At 36.6% G+C, this 18,976-nt stretch overlaps 1 long non-coding RNA gene across 1 annotated transcript; it reads left to right on the top strand.

Annotated features, from left to right (window-relative positions):
- The first annotated feature begins 1,526 nt into the window (after positions 1-1,526).
- Positions 1,527-9,112, top strand: LOC138333008 (uncharacterized). Its single transcript, XR_011209925.1, has 2 exons — positions 1,527-1,581; positions 5,851-9,112. It is a non-coding gene; the product is annotated as an uncharacterized lncRNA (long non-coding RNA).
- Positions 9,113-18,976: the final 9,864 nt, after the last annotated feature.

Genomic DNA, 18,976 nt, shown 5'->3' with positions numbered 1-18,976 from the left:
ATGTTTTGTGTGCATGAAACATGGTTCGATTTGGCTGTGTATTGACTCTCAATAAGTTTGAAGTTAAACCATATAAATAAATAATAGTTACATATACGCATGTTCTATTCTGTTTAAATATGAGTTTTAGGAAATGACCGGCGTTTTCATCACCGCTGCATGGCAAACTCAAATACATTTGTACATGTACATTGTACTTAAAAGTATGCCGAATTATCTGTTTGATATATATATGTTATGTGGTATCTTGCACAATAATTTATATTTGCTTTGAAAATCCCATTCATTCGGTCCATGGAAATATCCTAACAAGCCGTAAGAAGTGTACCTGCTGCATGTTCCCATTGCATGATCGTAAAAGGTTACTTTTCGTATCAATCTTTTTCTCTTCTGACTAACTAACTAACTTTAAGGTCTCTAATGACACCACATTGACCTTGAGTTGAAGGGATCGCACTTTTGAGGAAATATCTGAGTTCTGTGTTTTCGGCAAGAGGTGGTAGTTTCTGTTCCGTTTTAGTGCTCAGCATAAAGGGAGTGGGACGACTGGTTGGTTTGCGAGTTGTTAGTTTAATGGATGGACTACACATGTTCTATGTCTGGTGGTATACTTCACTGAGATAGTACTATAAAATAGGCACGAGTTCTGAAGCGTCACAACATGAACATACTGCAGTCTCCCATAACACGCACACATTCCACACCCCATGGCATGCACGGTAAGTTACACAAAAGATGGGCAAACTGGTGGGTCCATAATTATATAAACTATTACCGATTCGCAGATTTCTGTGAATGTATCCATTGTGACGATATGATGAGAGGGTGAACGTGGGTGTACTATTGTTCTGCGTCTTTAGAATATCCGCAAGCACATGCGTACTCGCAACAAACAATTTTAAAACGATCACATTTAGCGAAAAATGACGTCACCATTTGTAACGTCGCTTCTGATTGGGTGATTTAATAGGATTAATACAAATATTCTTTTATGTTATAGAGACACAAAAATATGCGTTCACTATCTTCACGTTAACCATTAACCAGTGACAACGTGAAATGTGTATCTTAAAAAGTCAAATACAACCTGTATTTTTGTTGAAATTCATCAAGTGCATCACATTAAACAAATGAATACCTACACAAAAGTACCATATTTAAAATATGTTTTATCGCCTTTAACGTGAGGCAGATACTTTGATAACTATCAAACGCTATAAGCTGAATATAAGATATTGTATTATATCTTTTTGTCCATGATTTGTACTTCAAAGACAAAGTGGCCATGCAAAAACAAGATATTTCTCCACCGTTGATATCCCAGGGGTTTACTGCACTACTGATGTTATTCTGTCTTAATTCATTTTTGCTATGACATATTCCCAGAGTGGTGGATAAGATGTTAATGGAGTATCGAGAATGATATTTCTCATGCGTATCTAAATCACCTTACGTTTACTAATATTATCTAAAATTATAATTCCGGACCTTTTTTTTTTTTTGTTTCTTTTATTACTCACTCCTAGAATTTTCGGAATCCCTCTAATCAAAATAAATATGGCGGGATAGAAAAGTTACCCGGTGAGTAACAAAGTCAATTTTACACAGATCGTTCTGTTAACTGATAGTTTACTACGATTGCTTGGTTTCACTGTGAATTCAAAGTTTTATCCGTAAGCAATGCCAATGAAGACTACTGGAGACAGTGGCAGCGAATGCGTTTATCAGCCACAACAATAATTTACTGACAATACTGATGTGACAGTTGTCTGTGCCATCCCTTATTGTAATGGTATATGTGATCGCCTTCCTGTAAATAACAGGGGTTTCTAATTATGATAAGTTCATATTACATGATATGTCATATATATATATGTCTTATGCTAAGAGTACAAGTGCATGAATCCATTCGAATTCACAAACATTTGAAGCTTTTGTGAATTTGGGAGTTATCTCCCTTGATGCACAATACACTACATGTAGGCAGAAATGTCAAATTCAGAATTATGCAACATCGCAGGTCATTTATACATTTCTCTTCAACATCGGTTTATTATTTTTTTATATAATCCTCCATTATTTGACTTTGAAACATCCATGTACAAGTGTTCAGATTTCAATATACAATGTATATCTTCAGTGTATAATTACAAAAGTGAAAAATATGATTCACAATACATGTACATGTAGCAATAAAGTGAATAAACCTAACAACACTAACAGTTAACAAAAAACATTTAAACTAAAATCTCTCAAATGGAAGAGAATTGTCTGGAGTGTTTTCCTGTAGAAATATGTAAGATAACTATAGAACTTAATTAATTTAGCTACAGTTGGTAGTAGACTAAAGGTTACATATTGTGCACACGGTGTGAACTACGAGTGGACACGGAGTGCACGAGGTTTAGACTACAGGTAGACACGGAGTGCACGAGGTTTAGACTACAGGTAGACACGGAGTGCACGAGGTTTAGACTACAGGTAGACACGGAGTGCACAAGATTTAGACTACAGGTAGACACGGAGTGCACTACGTGTGAACACGCGGTGTCCACTACAGGTGGACATCGTGTCCAGGTAAAATATCCACTACATCCAGACCACAGACAGACTAGATGATGTGCCACAGAAATATGAGAAAATATGTACTGAATCTGCAGTCTATATGGACTTTGACAGATAGAAATAGTTATTGCGATCAGATCGAAACATAATATTTATTGATACATAAAAATTGCCGTTAATTACTGGAAATCATTCGTAGTGTAATGTTTATTTGAATAGATACATATAAAGTAAAATGTATCAATATATATTATCATACAATTTAATTTATAAATGAGGACGTTAATTATAGAATTTATAAAAGCAAATTAACTGCGTACGGTAAACCACATACTGGTTATGTCTCATCAATGGATAGTTCCCAGTAAAAACTATCTTTCTTAGCTAGTGATAAGTAGTTTAAAGATGAAATTCTTTTTCGTACGCATAAAGTGATGAACCTTGCGTGGAGTAAGATTTTTAGTATAAGCAAATCGTCGCCAAAGAGATATTTTGATCGGCAAATTATTTTGATTAAAAAGAATATATTGATGGACATAATAAAAGCAAGGACATATAAACATAAACACATTAAATTCTTCATAAAATGTTTAACTATGTATGTATGGAATATAGTTTTCTAAACGGCAAGGTGCGCGAAATAGTTTGTATAATACGTATACATTTGCTACATGAACCTGGCGCGTTGCAAAGCATTGGAAAAATGAGAAATCGTCCATAGACGTTAAAAATCGGCATCAGAAATTACACTTTATTACACTCAACCGATTGAGGAACCTGTAAGCACTGGCTTAAGAAAGCAAAAATTTAGTATCGGGCATGTGGCTGCTCGTGAGCACCAACACTGTTCAAAGGACCGATCGCTAAAATGTAGGTCAAATGTCTGATAACAAATCAAACAGACAGAATCAAAATAAATCCAACTTCTATCCGTTTAAACTGTAGATTCATAGTTGTTGATTAGATTCTGATTTTGTCATAATTATTTTAATTCTAGAAACCTTGATAATTTGACAATATCCTATTCTGACCTTCTTTTACAAACCGCGTGAGTTATATGATAACAATATATATATTAATGTATGATCCATACATGTAGTATATTGTTCACTTATAATTAAATTTGCCTGCTCGAAAGGTAGACCCCTAGGCTAGGACTGCAGTTGCCATGGTCACTTGGACTTCATACTGTTCCAAATTACCTAACATTGGTCAGAGTGGGGCCAGGGGCCTGGGGCCTTCTTTGGGCACCCTTGAATATGTTCAGTCAAGTGTATCACAGACTAACAAACACCTGTATACATGTAGTACCTTATCCCAACCCCAGGAGGTCCATTTATAGCATGCTGTACTTAGGTGGCAGCCTCTCTACATGCATACATTGTATTCATCACACAAATACGTACAGTTATACAACAATGCTAGTCAATAGGGATATGTGTTTTAACTGGTAGTGCATTTTAATTTATTTGTTAATGAAGCTTTATATATTAAAATTAAAAATAATCTAAATACCAAGTGTATAGTTAACTAAAACATTTATTTCAAGATTATTGGAATATCATATTTCATCCAATATCTTTTCATTAATTTATTTTTTTACACTTACTACATATATCAGAAACCTGATTATCATGACTATGTATATAAAATACCATATTACAATGTTGAATAAGTACCTTATCTACATTAATTTTGATTAAAAATATATATATGTATTATTGGTAAATTCAAGGTTGTGACAGACATGCATGATTTACGCATTGTACAGCTACCGTCAGCTCCACTTCACGGCTGCCTGTCATGACAATAATTGAGGTGTTTTCAACAAGTTTTTACCTCATCCCTCATCCCAATCTACACCCCCCCCCCCCACCCGGGAACCGGTGTACATGTTTACCCAGGCTCTACAACAAGCATGTACATGTATCCAATAAGAATGGTACTTATGTGTTTCAAACTCATTAAACCTATATGATTTTTTTAAACGGTAAAGTATATTTGTTTGTCTTAACAAACTTCCATAGAAACAATTCTAAAATCACATCTTATATAAAGATACTGCCCCCATTCTCATAAAGCCGTGCAAACACAGAAGGTAACGATTCTGCCCTCTGGCCATCTATCGATGGTCACCTTGAGGCACCTGTATAGCTGGATACTGTGGCTTACCTGTATGTTTGACAAGTTATAATTATTGGACCATGACGCAATATACGATCAAGATAACTTGTGGGGTTGGGATCATAAACTTATTGTGTGTACCGGTAATTAAGAATCAAAACAAGCTGAATTGGGTACTTGTAGGTAGACTAGCCACCAATTAGTGGAGGACGTCATATAGTTTGAAGTGGATTTAATTCTGCATGATCTTTTAAAGACGTTCAGTTTTTAATAAAGAAGAATATGTAATTAAGCTATTTTTACGTACAATACTTTTAGAACTTAAAATAGCAAGAAAAATATTATAAAAGTGTATATATTTTAATGAAAGACGATCTACAAGGGTATCGCTAGACAACTGATTGATAGGCACCAAATCTTTTTGTTAAAAAGCTATGTATTACCCGGTATATGATTGTATTACTGATAGCTTATTATAAAAGAAAAAGTGTCTCAAAAGCACATTAGGACTGATTTTTGCTGCAATTCAAAGTTGTTTTTGACTTGTGAAAATGCTTGATGTAAATGATATATATATTTAATGCAATTTACCCATAAAACATTTACTTTTGAAAACGTAATATAGACAATTTAACATAAGAAATGGAAACTACAGATATAAAATTAAAAAGACATATACTTAATGAATATAAATCAATCTTTATTACTTTTGCAGTGAAAAGGTTTTATTCATGTATACTAAAAAAATATTGTATTATATAGTTATATATACTGTACATTAAATTGTAGATGTTGTAATTAAAAAAAATAAACACTTAAAAATTATAATTATGTATTATTTCAAATTGAAGAACTTATTCTTCCCCGATCCCTAACTGTAACACATCACCTTGTCTGTCTAGGTCTCAATGTACCTGGACACGATGTCCACCTGTAGTGGACACCGTGTTCACACGCAGTGCACTCCGTGTCTACCTGTAGTCTAAATCTTGTGCACTCCGTGTCTACCTGTAGTCTAAAATCTTGTGCACTCCGTGTCTACCTGTAGTCTAAACCTCGTGCACTCCGTGTCTACCTGTAGTCTAAACCTCGTCCACTCCGTGTGCACAAGGGTGTAACCTTTAGTCTACTACCAACTGTACATGTATCTTTTTTTTCCAGAAATTAAAGCTGCATGTCCAAATATCTTGATGCTCAAGCTGGATTTTTTCCTGTATAATTTTGAGAAAAGATCAGAAGAAATGGGCAGTCAGTTTGAACGATTTATCCATACTGAGAAGCATAGCTGAATGATAAAAACATGCCCATCCCTTAGCAATCGATGATTTTAAACAAATACAAGAAATCTAAATTGCATGTTAAGACTGGAGTTTTTAGCTGTGACGATGGCATTATTGAATCATCTTTATGACTGGAACCCTGAATCTGCTGTTATAGCTTTGTGTATGGCACTGCCATGGGTGAGGAAAAAGGTCGCAAAGTACTCTATCAACTTCCATCTCTACATCATCATTAGATTCCGACTATAAGACTGACATCTAATGATACTGGACCTGCCATGTATTACTTTTATAGATTCCTGACACACTCGTGATTGTAATTTCTGACCTGCTGTATGATATAAACAGAGATATTTATATTGACACATTCATCCAGATTTTAAGTACATTATATGTGACACCCAGCTCCAGGACCATGTCGGTGACGGTAGAGTTAACTTTGGTGTCCGGCCTCCTTGTGATTATACTGGGAGGACTATTCTGTCTGTTCCTTTTCAGACTGATGGTGTACTTACTCCAGTGTCTGTTCAGCTTGTTCGTCAAGGATCAACAAGAGGAGAGACATGAGAATGGAACCATTGATAGTGAATCGGAAAAGAAAAAGTCATGAGCATGATTTTAAAAAGGTACAGAGCCGATTCGTAGTGTCAAAATTCTCTTTTAGTCTGAATGTTCAAATGTTTTTGTAGTGATTTGATTTCAAGTCTTCCATTGTTAATGATTGAGGGAATGTGAGGATTACATTGAAAAACCTGATATATTTAATTATCATTAACTAATTAATATGATGCCAACAAGCATATATTATTACCCAAACTTTCATTCAAGATAATTTAAGGTTTCTGCCTTAGCTTGAAGCAATGCATTTTTGATATATACATTTGTACATGGATATTAGTTCTTCCATGAATTATTTGATCAAATCCTGGTTAAACTTTTCAAAATTTATCGTTAACGTCAAAAAAAAATTCTAGTTGATTCTAATTCATTATTTGTTCAGTACATAGAAAATATGTAGTTGAAGAAAACATAAAAAGAAGTCAGAATTGATATCACATGTACCTGTTTGTTGTACATATAGTTAATATACTTGATAGTGTTGGACCGATTCTCGATTTTAATCGATGATCAATCGATTATGATTCCAAAGACTATCGATTATGAAAGGTAATAATCGATTACTAAAATGGGAGATAACTCATGCTTATCTTATACTGTTCTGAACCTTTATTATGTTATATATCAGTGCAAAATCACATATCAAAATATTTTAAACATCATAGATACTCAAGAATTTGAATTCAAAAAAATACTTCTTCATGACTGTTGGTTCAGTGGATATCTTTCTAAAATTCTTCAGAAAAACTAAAAGGTGAAATATATAAATATAGTAGAGCTTTCTATAAATAGTATCCGATTATAAAATCGATAATTAGTAAATTGTCCTAAACCGATGATCGATTACCATTTTACAACCGATTCCCAACACTAATACTTGACTAATTGTACAATGTTATTGATAGTATATCAATGAATGAATAGAAATAGTTGTATAAATGATACTAGTATTTATTTTTAACTATTAAAGAAAATATATTGAGACAAAAATTAACTTTGAAGGGATATTTTACTTTACATATCTTGATTTTTTTTTAATTCTTTTAACCAAAGTAACCACAATCATCAAAAAAGTGCTAGTATTTAACATATTGGTCTTTTGAACATGAGGATGTTATCTCTTGAACAGATTGTTATATACATACGTATGTGATTGGGACATGGAAAACTTTTACACAAAGTGTAGAACAGGTAACAGGGTAAGTTTTAATTACCTTGGTAGCACTCTATATTATTGTTTTGTTAACCTAACTTAAGGATTCAGTATCCAGAATTCTCATACATTGTGTATACTTTAAGTAAAAGATTCAATATTCAATAACCATATTCGACCCAATAAGCGCCCATGTCCATAGAAGCGCCCCTCCCTCCTTTTGAGGCCTCAATTTCAATTGCTTTGGCATAAATTAATAAGACTAAAAACTGTATAGTTTTGCAATTATTTTGTCTTATTAAGCACATCTTTTCATTTTATTTTTATTTAATTATTTAGACACCCTTGGCACTTATTAGGTCGAGTACGATATTCAAATTTTAAACTTTCTACTGTAATTTAATTAAAGTTCTATATATTCCACATATGTATTTCTTGATGTACATGTATGTATCCCTGAATGACATGAAGATATACAACCTAATTTAGTAAATATAATCTGTATCAAAAATTGTCTCCACATGCTCAAACTACCTTCCTGTCATGTTTAAAAAACATACTGATTTTTAGCCCACCATCATCAGATGGTGGGCTATTCAAATCGCCTTTCGTTTGTGGTCCGTCGTGTGTCAGTCCTTCCTTCCTTCCGTCCGTCTGTCCATCACTGAACCATTCTTTTAAGGTAGTGGGCCTTAAACGGGATTTAAGCAAATTCCTTTTTTAGAAAATATTGTTTGTGCTGTTCCTAAATAGTGGCGGGAGTTTTGTTACAATAAATGATCAGCAATTTATGTGTGATTTTTAAGATGAGTCCACAACATAATTGGTTAAATTTTCATGAGTCACAGACTTACAAAGAAATATAGATGTTTCTCGAAATTTTGGTGGGTCCCACCCACTGGAAAATCAGTGTCCAGAACTGTTTAGGTAGGTCCCATAAATACTTTAACTGAATTATTTTGGATGAAAAAAGACATCACTCAGTCATATATTATCCAATCTATTGAAAAGTGATGAAGTCCTATATTTAAAAGAAAGGGAAAAGTTTTAGTACCTTCTATACATTCTCATAACATTGTTACCATACTAATCTAAGAACGCTTCTTATTGCATTTAAATTATAGAGGTAGCATTGCCATGCAGCTTTCCATTGCCAATAAAATACAGAATGGTGCTTTTTGGAAGCAATAAATTATTTTTCTCCTAATTTGTATGCTCTAGATTTTACTATGCAGGTATATGATATAAGGAATATGTTAATTTTGTATATATGGTGATAAGTGTGGCGACTTTTAAGTTATTATTGTAAATGTTTTGACTCAATAAAATGTTCAGTTTTTATGTGTTTGAAATAAATTGTCTTTTACATGAATGCAAATTTATGTTTTATACATTAAGCTGATCATATGGGTATTCCGGTAAAATGAAAGTGGATGGATAAAGTGTGTTTCAGGTTGATAAAATGCATGGCATCCATTGGCTGTGTTGCGGATGCATGGATACAGTGTTCTGCGGATTCATTCATTCATGTCTTTATTCCTCCAAAATTTGAAGAGTTACAATGAAAGTATTATATTATGATGAACAGGAAAACAACAAAAACTTTAGGTAAATAAGGAGAACATTGGTACAGTGCAGAACAATCAAAATAATAAGTGATTACTATAAAATAGGAGGAAAAACCACACACAAAAAAGGGAAAAAACCACAAAGTTTAGGATGCATTGAGACATGCCCTTACTAGTTAAACGTTAGCTGTGAAGCTTTATCGGAATAAATACAGCATTCTTTAACAAATGACACAAAGCATCGGTCCTCATCAATAAAAAATATCTTTCAATGTGGCTGGTAGACTACCGAGGAGCATTGAGATCTGAACTTCCCTTGAGGAGTTGGTTAGAAAGGTGTAAACTTGTACTGGGTAGCCTTGACTATCTTCGTGGGAAAAAAACGTCAAGGAGAGTCTCTGAGATAGCAATGCGCAACTACGACAGTCTAGCAAAGAATGTGCCACTGCATCGTATACATAATTATTACACTGGACACAAGATAGTTCGCAATTAGGTGAAATGCACCATAGCTTAGCAACATTTTAAACGTTCTATCAAGACATGGGTAACATTTAGATAAGAACCATATCGGCGAAGGTCGCATATCACACTGGAGGTTTTTTAACCTCTTAAACTCCTCACAGACAGTGAGGCGTTCACTCCACTGTGAGGTGTACTCGCCAACAAGGACAAAGATGTTTCCAATAATGCTTCACAGGGAGAATCTCATCTTGCAAGAATTGGTACAAGAAGTCTTGCAATTCATATTTGTGAAAAATGTTCCAAATGTCGACAGCAAAACCATTTTCACTACAGTTGGTACCAAAATATACATGAAAGAGAAGCAGTGTGTTGCGGATGCATGGATACAGTGTTCTGCGGATGACAGGTCAAGAGGATGTGGATGTCACTAACCATGAGAATTATACCTACTTCATTGCTTTTATAAACTATAAAATATATTGATCTTTTACGAGAAACGCACTTTATCTATTCGCTTTCATCTTACACTATGATCAGAGTGTACCAGAGTGTACCAGAGTGAACACGTATTAGTAATTGGCTGTTACATGTACATCATGATGTTATTCTACTCCAACAAGTTAGAGATATAGTACGACAAGACACTTTTGTGTCAAACTTTTACCTCTAACTTACCCAACGCTGACGGCCAATAAGCCTTTGGGAATGATCATGAGAGTCGACACTGACGGTCAATAAGCCGTTGGGAATGATCATGAGAGTCGACAGTCAGCACGCTGACGGTCAATAAGCCGTTGGGAATGATCATGAGAGTCGACAGTCAGCAGGCTGACGGTCAATAACCCTTTGGGAATGATCATGAGAGTCGACAGTGACGGTCAATAAGCCTTTGAGAATGGTCATGAGAGTTGACAGTCAGTACGCTGACGTCAATAAGCCTTTGGGAATGATCATGAGAGTCGACAGTGACGGTCAATAAGCCTTTGGGAATGATCATGAGAGTTGACAGTGATGGTCAATAAATCTTTGGGAATGATCATGAGAGTTGACAGTGACGGTCAATAAGCCTTTGGGAATGATCATGAGAGTTGACAGTGACGGTCAATAAGCCTTTGGGAATGATCATGAGAGTCGACAGTGACGGTCAATAAGCCTTTGGGAATGATCATGAGAGTTGACAGTGACGGTCAATAAGCCTTTGGGAATGATCATGAGAGTTGACAGTGACGGTCAATAAGCCTTTGGGAATGATCATGAGAGTCGACAGTGACGGTCAATAAGCCTTTGGGAATAATAATGAGAGTTGACAGTGACGGTCAATAAGCCTTTGGGAATGATCATGAGAGTTGACAGTCAGTACGCTGACGTTCAATAAGCCTTTGGAAATGATCATGAGAGTCGACAGTGACGGTCAATAAGCCTTTGGGAATGATAATGAGAGTTGACAGTGACGGTCAATAAGCCTTTGGGAATGATCATGAGAGTCGACAGTCAGTACGCTGACGGTCAATAAGCCTTTGGGAATGATCATAAGAGTTGACACTGACGGTCAATAAGCCGTTGGGAATGATCATGAGAGTCGACAGCCAGTACACTGACGGTCAATAAGCCGTTGGGAATGGCCATGAGAGTCGACAGTCAGTACGCTGACGGTCAATAAGCCGTTGGGAATGATCATGAGAGTCGACAGTCAGTACACTGACGGTCAATAAGCCTTTGGGAATGATCATGAGAGTCGACAGTCAGTACGCTGATGGTCAATAAGCCGTTTGGAATGATCATGAGAGTCGACAGTCAGTACACTGACTGTCAATAAGCTTTTGGGAATGATCATGAGTCGACAGTCAGTATGCTGACGGTCAATAAGCCGTTAGGAATGATCATGAGAGTCGACAGTCAGTACACTGACGGTCAATAAGCCGTTGGGAATGATCATGAGAGTTGACAGTCATTACACTGACGGTCAATAAGCCGTTGGGAATGATCATGAGAGTTGACAGTCATTACACTGACGGTCAATAAGCCTTTGGGAATGATCATGAGAGTCGACAGTCAGTACACTGACGGTCAATAAGCCGTTGGGAATGGCCATGAGAGTCAGCAGGCAGTACACTGATGGTCAATACGCCGTTGGGAATGATCATGAGAGTCGACAGTCAGTACGCTGACGGTCAATAAGCCGTTGGGAATGATCATGAGAGTCGACAGTCAGTACACTGACGGTCAATAAGCCTATGGGAATGATCATGAGAGTCGGCAGTCAGTACGCTGACGGTCAATAAGCTGTTAGGAATGGTCATGAGAGTCGACAGTCAGTACACTGACGGTCAATAAGCCTTGAGGAATGATCATGAGAGTCGACAGTCAGTACACTGATGGTCAATACGCCGTTGGGAATGATCATGAGAGTCGACAGTCAGTACGCTGACGGTCAATAAGCCGTTGGGAATGATCATGAGAGTCGACAGTCAGTACACTGACGGTCAATATATGGGAATGATCATGAGAGTCGCCGGCAGTCATGGGAATATCATGAGGAAGTCGAGCAAGTCAGTACACTGACAGTCAATAAGCCTATGGGAATGATCATGAGAGTCGACAGTCAGTACGCTGACGGTCAATAAGCCGTTAGGAATGTTCATGAGAGTCGACAGTCAGTACACTGACGGTCAATAAGCCTATGGGAATGATCATGAGAGTCGACAGTCAGTACACTGACAGTCAGTACACTGACGGTCAATAAGCCTATAGGGAATGATCATGAGAGTCGACAGTCAGTACACTGACAGTCAATAAGCCTTTGAGAATGATCATGAGAGTCGACAGTCAGTACACCAACGGTCAATAAGCCGTTGGGAATGATCATGAGAGTCGACAGTCAGTACACTGACGGTCAATAAGCCTATGGGAATGATCATGAGAGTCGGCAGTCAGTACACTGACGGTCAATACGCCTTTGGGAATGATCATGAAAGTCGACAGTCAGCAAGGTAACTTCCAATATAAGAAATGGGCTGACCAGTCGACTGGCATGTTTTGGAAAAATATGTTCTTCCCGCTGATGTATATATCTATATAGTAATCAAAGCCATTAAAAACGCTACAAAACTGTGGCTTATACACACAGACGTTTGTAAGACATCTGACGTAATCACATAGATATGAAGACCATATTTGTGCTGCGGCGGCTAAGACACATATATAATGTAAAACCACAAACCTTTGTGTGGTATGTCCAAAATCATTCGGAATATGTTAGGCAATACAGTAACACTATATAGTGTAATGGAAAATACACAATGTAGTAATATCTTGTCAGACATTATGGTCGAGAACCACGCTTAAATGATGAGTAAATGTCAATATTGATGAGGAATTGCTAGTATCACCTCCCTGTTGTCGAGTCTTGGTCAATGAATAAAAGACGTTCCGGTTATACAGTTAACACAAAGTGAATATGTCATGCTGCGTCAACATAACTGGAACATCAACGCTTGCCTTAATTTGGTAAATGGCATCAAGTTAGCGGAACTTCCATGCTGTACGTTGTGTAGATTTTGTTTATGTTTTCACTGCCAAATATTGATTTGTTTTATATCAAAAGCGCCACTACCACGTCCACGGAATCGATATACTTCACAAAATGATTTAGACCCCTATCTGCATTTGGCCACTTTAATGTAAACAGTTGTAATGAAAAGGCTGTTAATAGAAACACGTCATCCTCTCCCAGCGTATAAATCAGCACCAGGGTCCATTAAGGACGTCGCCTTCGGCGTGATTTTCGTTTTTTCTTCCTTTTCTGGCGTTTCGAACCCTTTAGTTTTCTGCGAAGTTTGTTTCGTGGACTCGGTTTTTCGTTGTTGGTATGCTGTATTGGTGTCTCGTCGTTAAAATATTGGTTTCCTTCACAAGACACAATATTCTTTTGGAAGCTGGTCAGTTCAGAGCTTCTAGTTCCAAGTAAACAGTCCGCTACAGTGTTGTAATCTGCAATGCAAGGTTTCTGAGAATTAAAAACAAAACCCAGTAATTTCAAAAGAAATCCATGGTTCTTTTAAGACTTATCGGAAAAATATCATTGCGGTTGGAAGCAATGACGCTACGTCGCTAAAACTTACAATTGCTATGAACTGCTATAACCTCCGTGTCTATTAAAAACATGAAAAGCGAAGTGTACTGACGTTCAATATAAGTTTTACCTTCATGGTCTTTCGGGGTCAACAACTGAATATACCCGCTACCTTAGACATTGGTAACTACAATGTACATATACATAGCAATAGTACATATTCTTTATTTATTTATAGGTATTTATCCTCGTGCTGCACTCTCTGCTTGAACTAAAGCGTACAGTTTTATTCATATTTTATCAAAACTTACAAGCTACACAACACATAAAGGACATCTTTAACACCAATAAGACCTAAGGCCAGCTATGATACATGTACATAGGCACTTGTGATCAACTCGATTCTGCTTGACCCAAGTGATTTATAGGTAAATAAATACCTGAATTGTCCCGGCACTGAGATATACAATTTGTTATGTGAACAGTCTCTACACAATGTAACATATTGTTTTCGGTTTCAAAGTGCCGAATACATAGTGTTTGTAAATATTGTAACGTACTGATTTTAGTGGTAGCTTTATTTTAGCGCTTTGATTTTATTTACGGGGCTTTTGAGATCCCGTAACGACGTGGGTAAAGTACTATTTACCGTCGATTAGTCCCACCTTCCGTTGATTTTGACGTCGTCATTTGACGTGATTTTTGTGACGTCATAATCACCGGAAGGTGGGACTAATCGACGGTAAATAGTACTTTACCCACGTCGTTTTGGGATCTCAAAACCAACATTACAGCGTTAATTTTGTACAACGTGGTATTTAGGTATTGAACCACGGGATCGCTCTTATTTATATCCGCGTTTATCAATCATAGTGCACATTTCTTTCGCAAATGCGCTTGACTGCTCTAAAACAAGTTCGTTTTCAATAAGCAGCCACGTGCCATGTTATACGCCAATGTCACAGTAATGTTAGTTATCCTAAAAAGGTGATGACGTTTCTTCTACAAGCAAATGATGAAGCGATCAAGACATGCTCTCACGTATTCTAGCCACATTTTACAGTAGGTTTACATACAAGATCAATCAGACGATACAAAGATGTGAGTATCTTACCTGAATACCTGTCGATGAGACATCTAAAGGGCTGGTGACATTGCATGGCGAGAGATGTGTAAACAAACAGTGCAACCAGGAGCCCGGGGATGGGGCTAACCATCATAGTTCGTTACCAGGATCCCGTGGGTGATCCCGGGGGCTGGACATGTCGTGTGACTAGTGGACCTCGCGGAACCAATGCATCCTGATCGAATTGTGAAATCTGTCTTGTACCAATACCAGGTCTGGATAATGATAAATGTGCTTTATATTTGATACATTATAAATCAGATTTAGGTAAAATGTGTAAGCTGTGAGGTGAACTACTTTAAAGTATCATATGTATTACTGACCTCGTATGAAGTTAGGTAACACTTACATGATACAGCACAATGTCATACTATAATGTATCAGTTCATGTGTCAAATCCCTATTGTAAATATCTATCAAGGTCGCATATGCAATGTAACAATCCACGTGATTCTAATTAATTTTACACATATCAATCTCTAACAAGGCCACAGATGAATTGTATCTACAATGAAGCATTGATTTTACAGTTGTGAATTACGCCAATACAATTTCGTTTATGTAATGTTCAATGTGTATACTTACTTAGGTGCAGAATCCTTGAAATTCACACCAACATACAGTACATGTATAGCCAAACGAAATCCCGGTATGTGATGCACCTGTCCAAATATGACCAATAATTAACAAGAATGGGATGCAACACTACAACGACCTCGGGTATACCGTACACGCCTTTACGTCAAACGGGTCCGTGCTTAGTTTAATTTCTTATCTGTTCCGTTTCCATGGCGATAATATACACAGTGATACGATAATTATACTTGCTGAATTATTAGCTACTAGATCAGCCGCTGTACTATAGGCTAGTGGTGTGTCCTATAGCAAGAATAACCATTGGCAAATTAATGATTATAAATCCATCAAGACAAGATGTAACATCTAAAACGTCTCCCACCATGATGATATGGAAACTTTAATCGTAATGATAAATGACATAGCGGTGCAGACTTTGTTTCTGTTTTGTAATAAGAATGACCTAGTATGGTGGTAAGATCAAAGGCTAATATCGACCGATATAGATACTAATGAGTGTATATATAACGTACAGCTGCGATACCGAAGATGGAGACTCGGGGATCGTGACTTCCGATCGTTATATTTATCCTACCGTGTTCCGAGTCCATGAGCGTTTCCTAATCTCAGCATTAACGGGAGATTGATATGGCTAGGTCGACCAGTGGGGACAGATTGGATCTTACTATCAAGTCACCAAGAACTCACAAGACCGATATTCCGGACGGGAACGTGACCCATATACATAAAAATGAGTGTCATTTACTGCAATGTTGATACCAAAATACGTTGCAATTATATTAGAGATTAAAGTGAACAGTCGGGCAAGGATGGCTAAAGTCGGTAAAAATGATGTGAACGTATCTAGTATAATTTCTTATGGAATAGAAAAATGAAATTTCTCGTCAAAATCTGTCTGCGTACGTAGAAATTAATTTAAAGTATAGGAATCCTAAAACGTCCTTCCGGCTGACTATGTCCGTGGTTACATTTCCACGCAGCCTCGCTTTCAATGCTTTCAATTTTTCTTTATTTCAATGGTCAGAACTGGGAAACGTAAGCAAAAACTTGACCGTCGTATTAATATGTGAGAGCTTTTGGAAGACCAATTAACGCATTTAGACTGGTTTTCTTTGCCCGACTATTCACTTTAAATCACCAGTAATTCTTGATATTACAGGGGTTAATATCACTACCGTAATATCCTCCACTAGACTATGTGTAGCAAATTTGAAGGCTCTGTATGCGACAACAGGCAAAATTAGTTACAACTTATATAATTATGGACCCACCGAAGTGCACAGGGGTCTAGGTCAAAAATCGGTAAAAATCCAATTCTACATTGCACTATACACGTAAAGGGTAGAAAGTTCCCCGAAACAGAGATAAAACTTCTATCTAGCTAAATATCGGCTAAACAGTCACATTTCTAGCACTTCTTCACAAAAACGATTACAACCGTTGTAAAGAGCGATAATTTTCCTTTCAAAATCATCCTCACACAAAGTACCATTACTAAGACGATAGCAGCCCCGTTTCAACAAAAATAACGCGTAAATCTCCTCTGAAAATTCATCATAACACTTTCTCATATATATTATGCATGTATTGTTACCGGGTGTCTCTGGTGTGTGGCTTACGCCATAAGGTAAATTACGAGGTTTCTCGAAAGAAGCGTAACAACTGTTCATTTCAGTCAGCAAATGAGATTGCAGTGGAAGTCTCGCTCATGCATAATGCATGAACAAATGGCATGATGAATTTACACTGCCCGATGGAGAATATTTGCGTGCTATCCCGTTTTATTACGTCCTGTTGCGTTTGTACCGGGACGATCGTGGCAAATGCTTTGACAGTTTAAAGTCTGGCATAGCATCACCAGTAATCATAGTCGTTCACGTTTATCTATCACGTCCTCCTGCGTTGTTTCACGTTGTCTCGCGGTCCATGTTGGCCAGAAACGGTGCTGCCGTGGCCGCCGGGAACATAAGGTTAACCTACTGTAGCATTAGTCTAGATGATGCTTAAAGACGTCCAATTAGATCAATGACGTCACATTTACTACACCTGTTTCGATGACGTCACGTAATAATCGTTTACGTCATTTGTTTCGTGTACATGTTTAAGTTGACGGACACTTTTTCCACATGCTGATGTTAGCAAGGTAAGTATTTGGATTTAGATGAGTAAGTGATTGAGTGAGCATTTTCAGATCAATATGTAAGTAATGGATTTATGCTTGTATCATTAGTCTTCACACCGTTTTCATAAACGAACTCTGGAAAAGAACGAAAAAACCTGTTAATGGACGAAAAATGTAAGAATCCACAGCAAATGTCTGTTTTGAAAAAGAAAGAAATCTATGTGAGTAACAAGAAGTATTTTCCCGTATTTGGCGATTGAAAATTTCTGCCGCTTTTCTGCGTTACTGTGAAAGTTTTAATGGCCTTGTTTTGCGCACTATTTTTCTAGTCCCTTGTCCTATATTGAATGAAAGCGTTGCTCGGTATAATGATTTTTTTTAGAAAACCATACAGGAAAAATATTTGTATTATTGGTAAGAACATTGCATTGGAAATGAAATACCGGAAATTTATGCAAATATTATGGGCCGAAATGATAAACAAACAATCTTCATTTTATGCTGAATTTGCTCTTTTATGAATTATTGTAACGATTTCTTGTTCATAACTTTATCTGAGTTTAAAGGCATTTTATTGCAACACAAATTTACATCAGGATTTGGCACAAGTTATCACAACTTATAAAAGCCCTCTTCCAACAACAATGACATACAAATAATTGCAAATTGCGATAAATACATATAAAAGTTAGATAATGAATAAATACATAATATATTTTAGAGATAGGTAGGGGGGGGAGTGTGGGAGAGAGAGAGCATTACATTTCTATTTATTATGCAACTTTACGTACCCATTCTTAGCAATTTTACAATTACATTCCAATTTTTTTGTGCCTGTGAACATATTTTCTGAGAATTTTTTTCCCAATTGTTTATAAGACTTTAATATTTGTATTTCCGCCAGTCAATGTTTGGAAACAAAATAATTACACACTACGCTACTATAAACTACTGGCAGGCGACCAATATGTATTTGTATGGTTACACACGAAATTTCGTGAATAAAGACATCTGCAAGACGCTAGACCCTGTACCACTGCTGGTCAGCGAAGTTCAATCGATATTTTGTGGAGACCTGTATGGTACAGTGTCTAGCGTCTTCTATCAGAAGATGTCTTTATTCACGAAATTTCGTATGTACTTACTACTTGTCTAACGAATTTTTCGAGGTCGCTTAGAATTTGCTATAAATTACGTTTACTTTACTGTAAACTTATATCTTTAACAGTTGTAATCTCCCTTACAGCATTAATTCTCGATTTTATCACACATAACAAAATATTTTT

The sequence above is a fragment of the Argopecten irradians genome, chromosome 10 (assembly GCF_041381155.1).
Source record: "Argopecten irradians isolate NY chromosome 10, Ai_NY, whole genome shotgun sequence".
NCBI classification, from domain to species: domain Eukaryota; kingdom Metazoa; phylum Mollusca; class Bivalvia; order Pectinida; family Pectinidae; genus Argopecten; species Argopecten irradians.
Note: the sequence above shows the minus strand (reverse complement) of the source record. Positions and strands in the feature narration are given on the sequence as shown.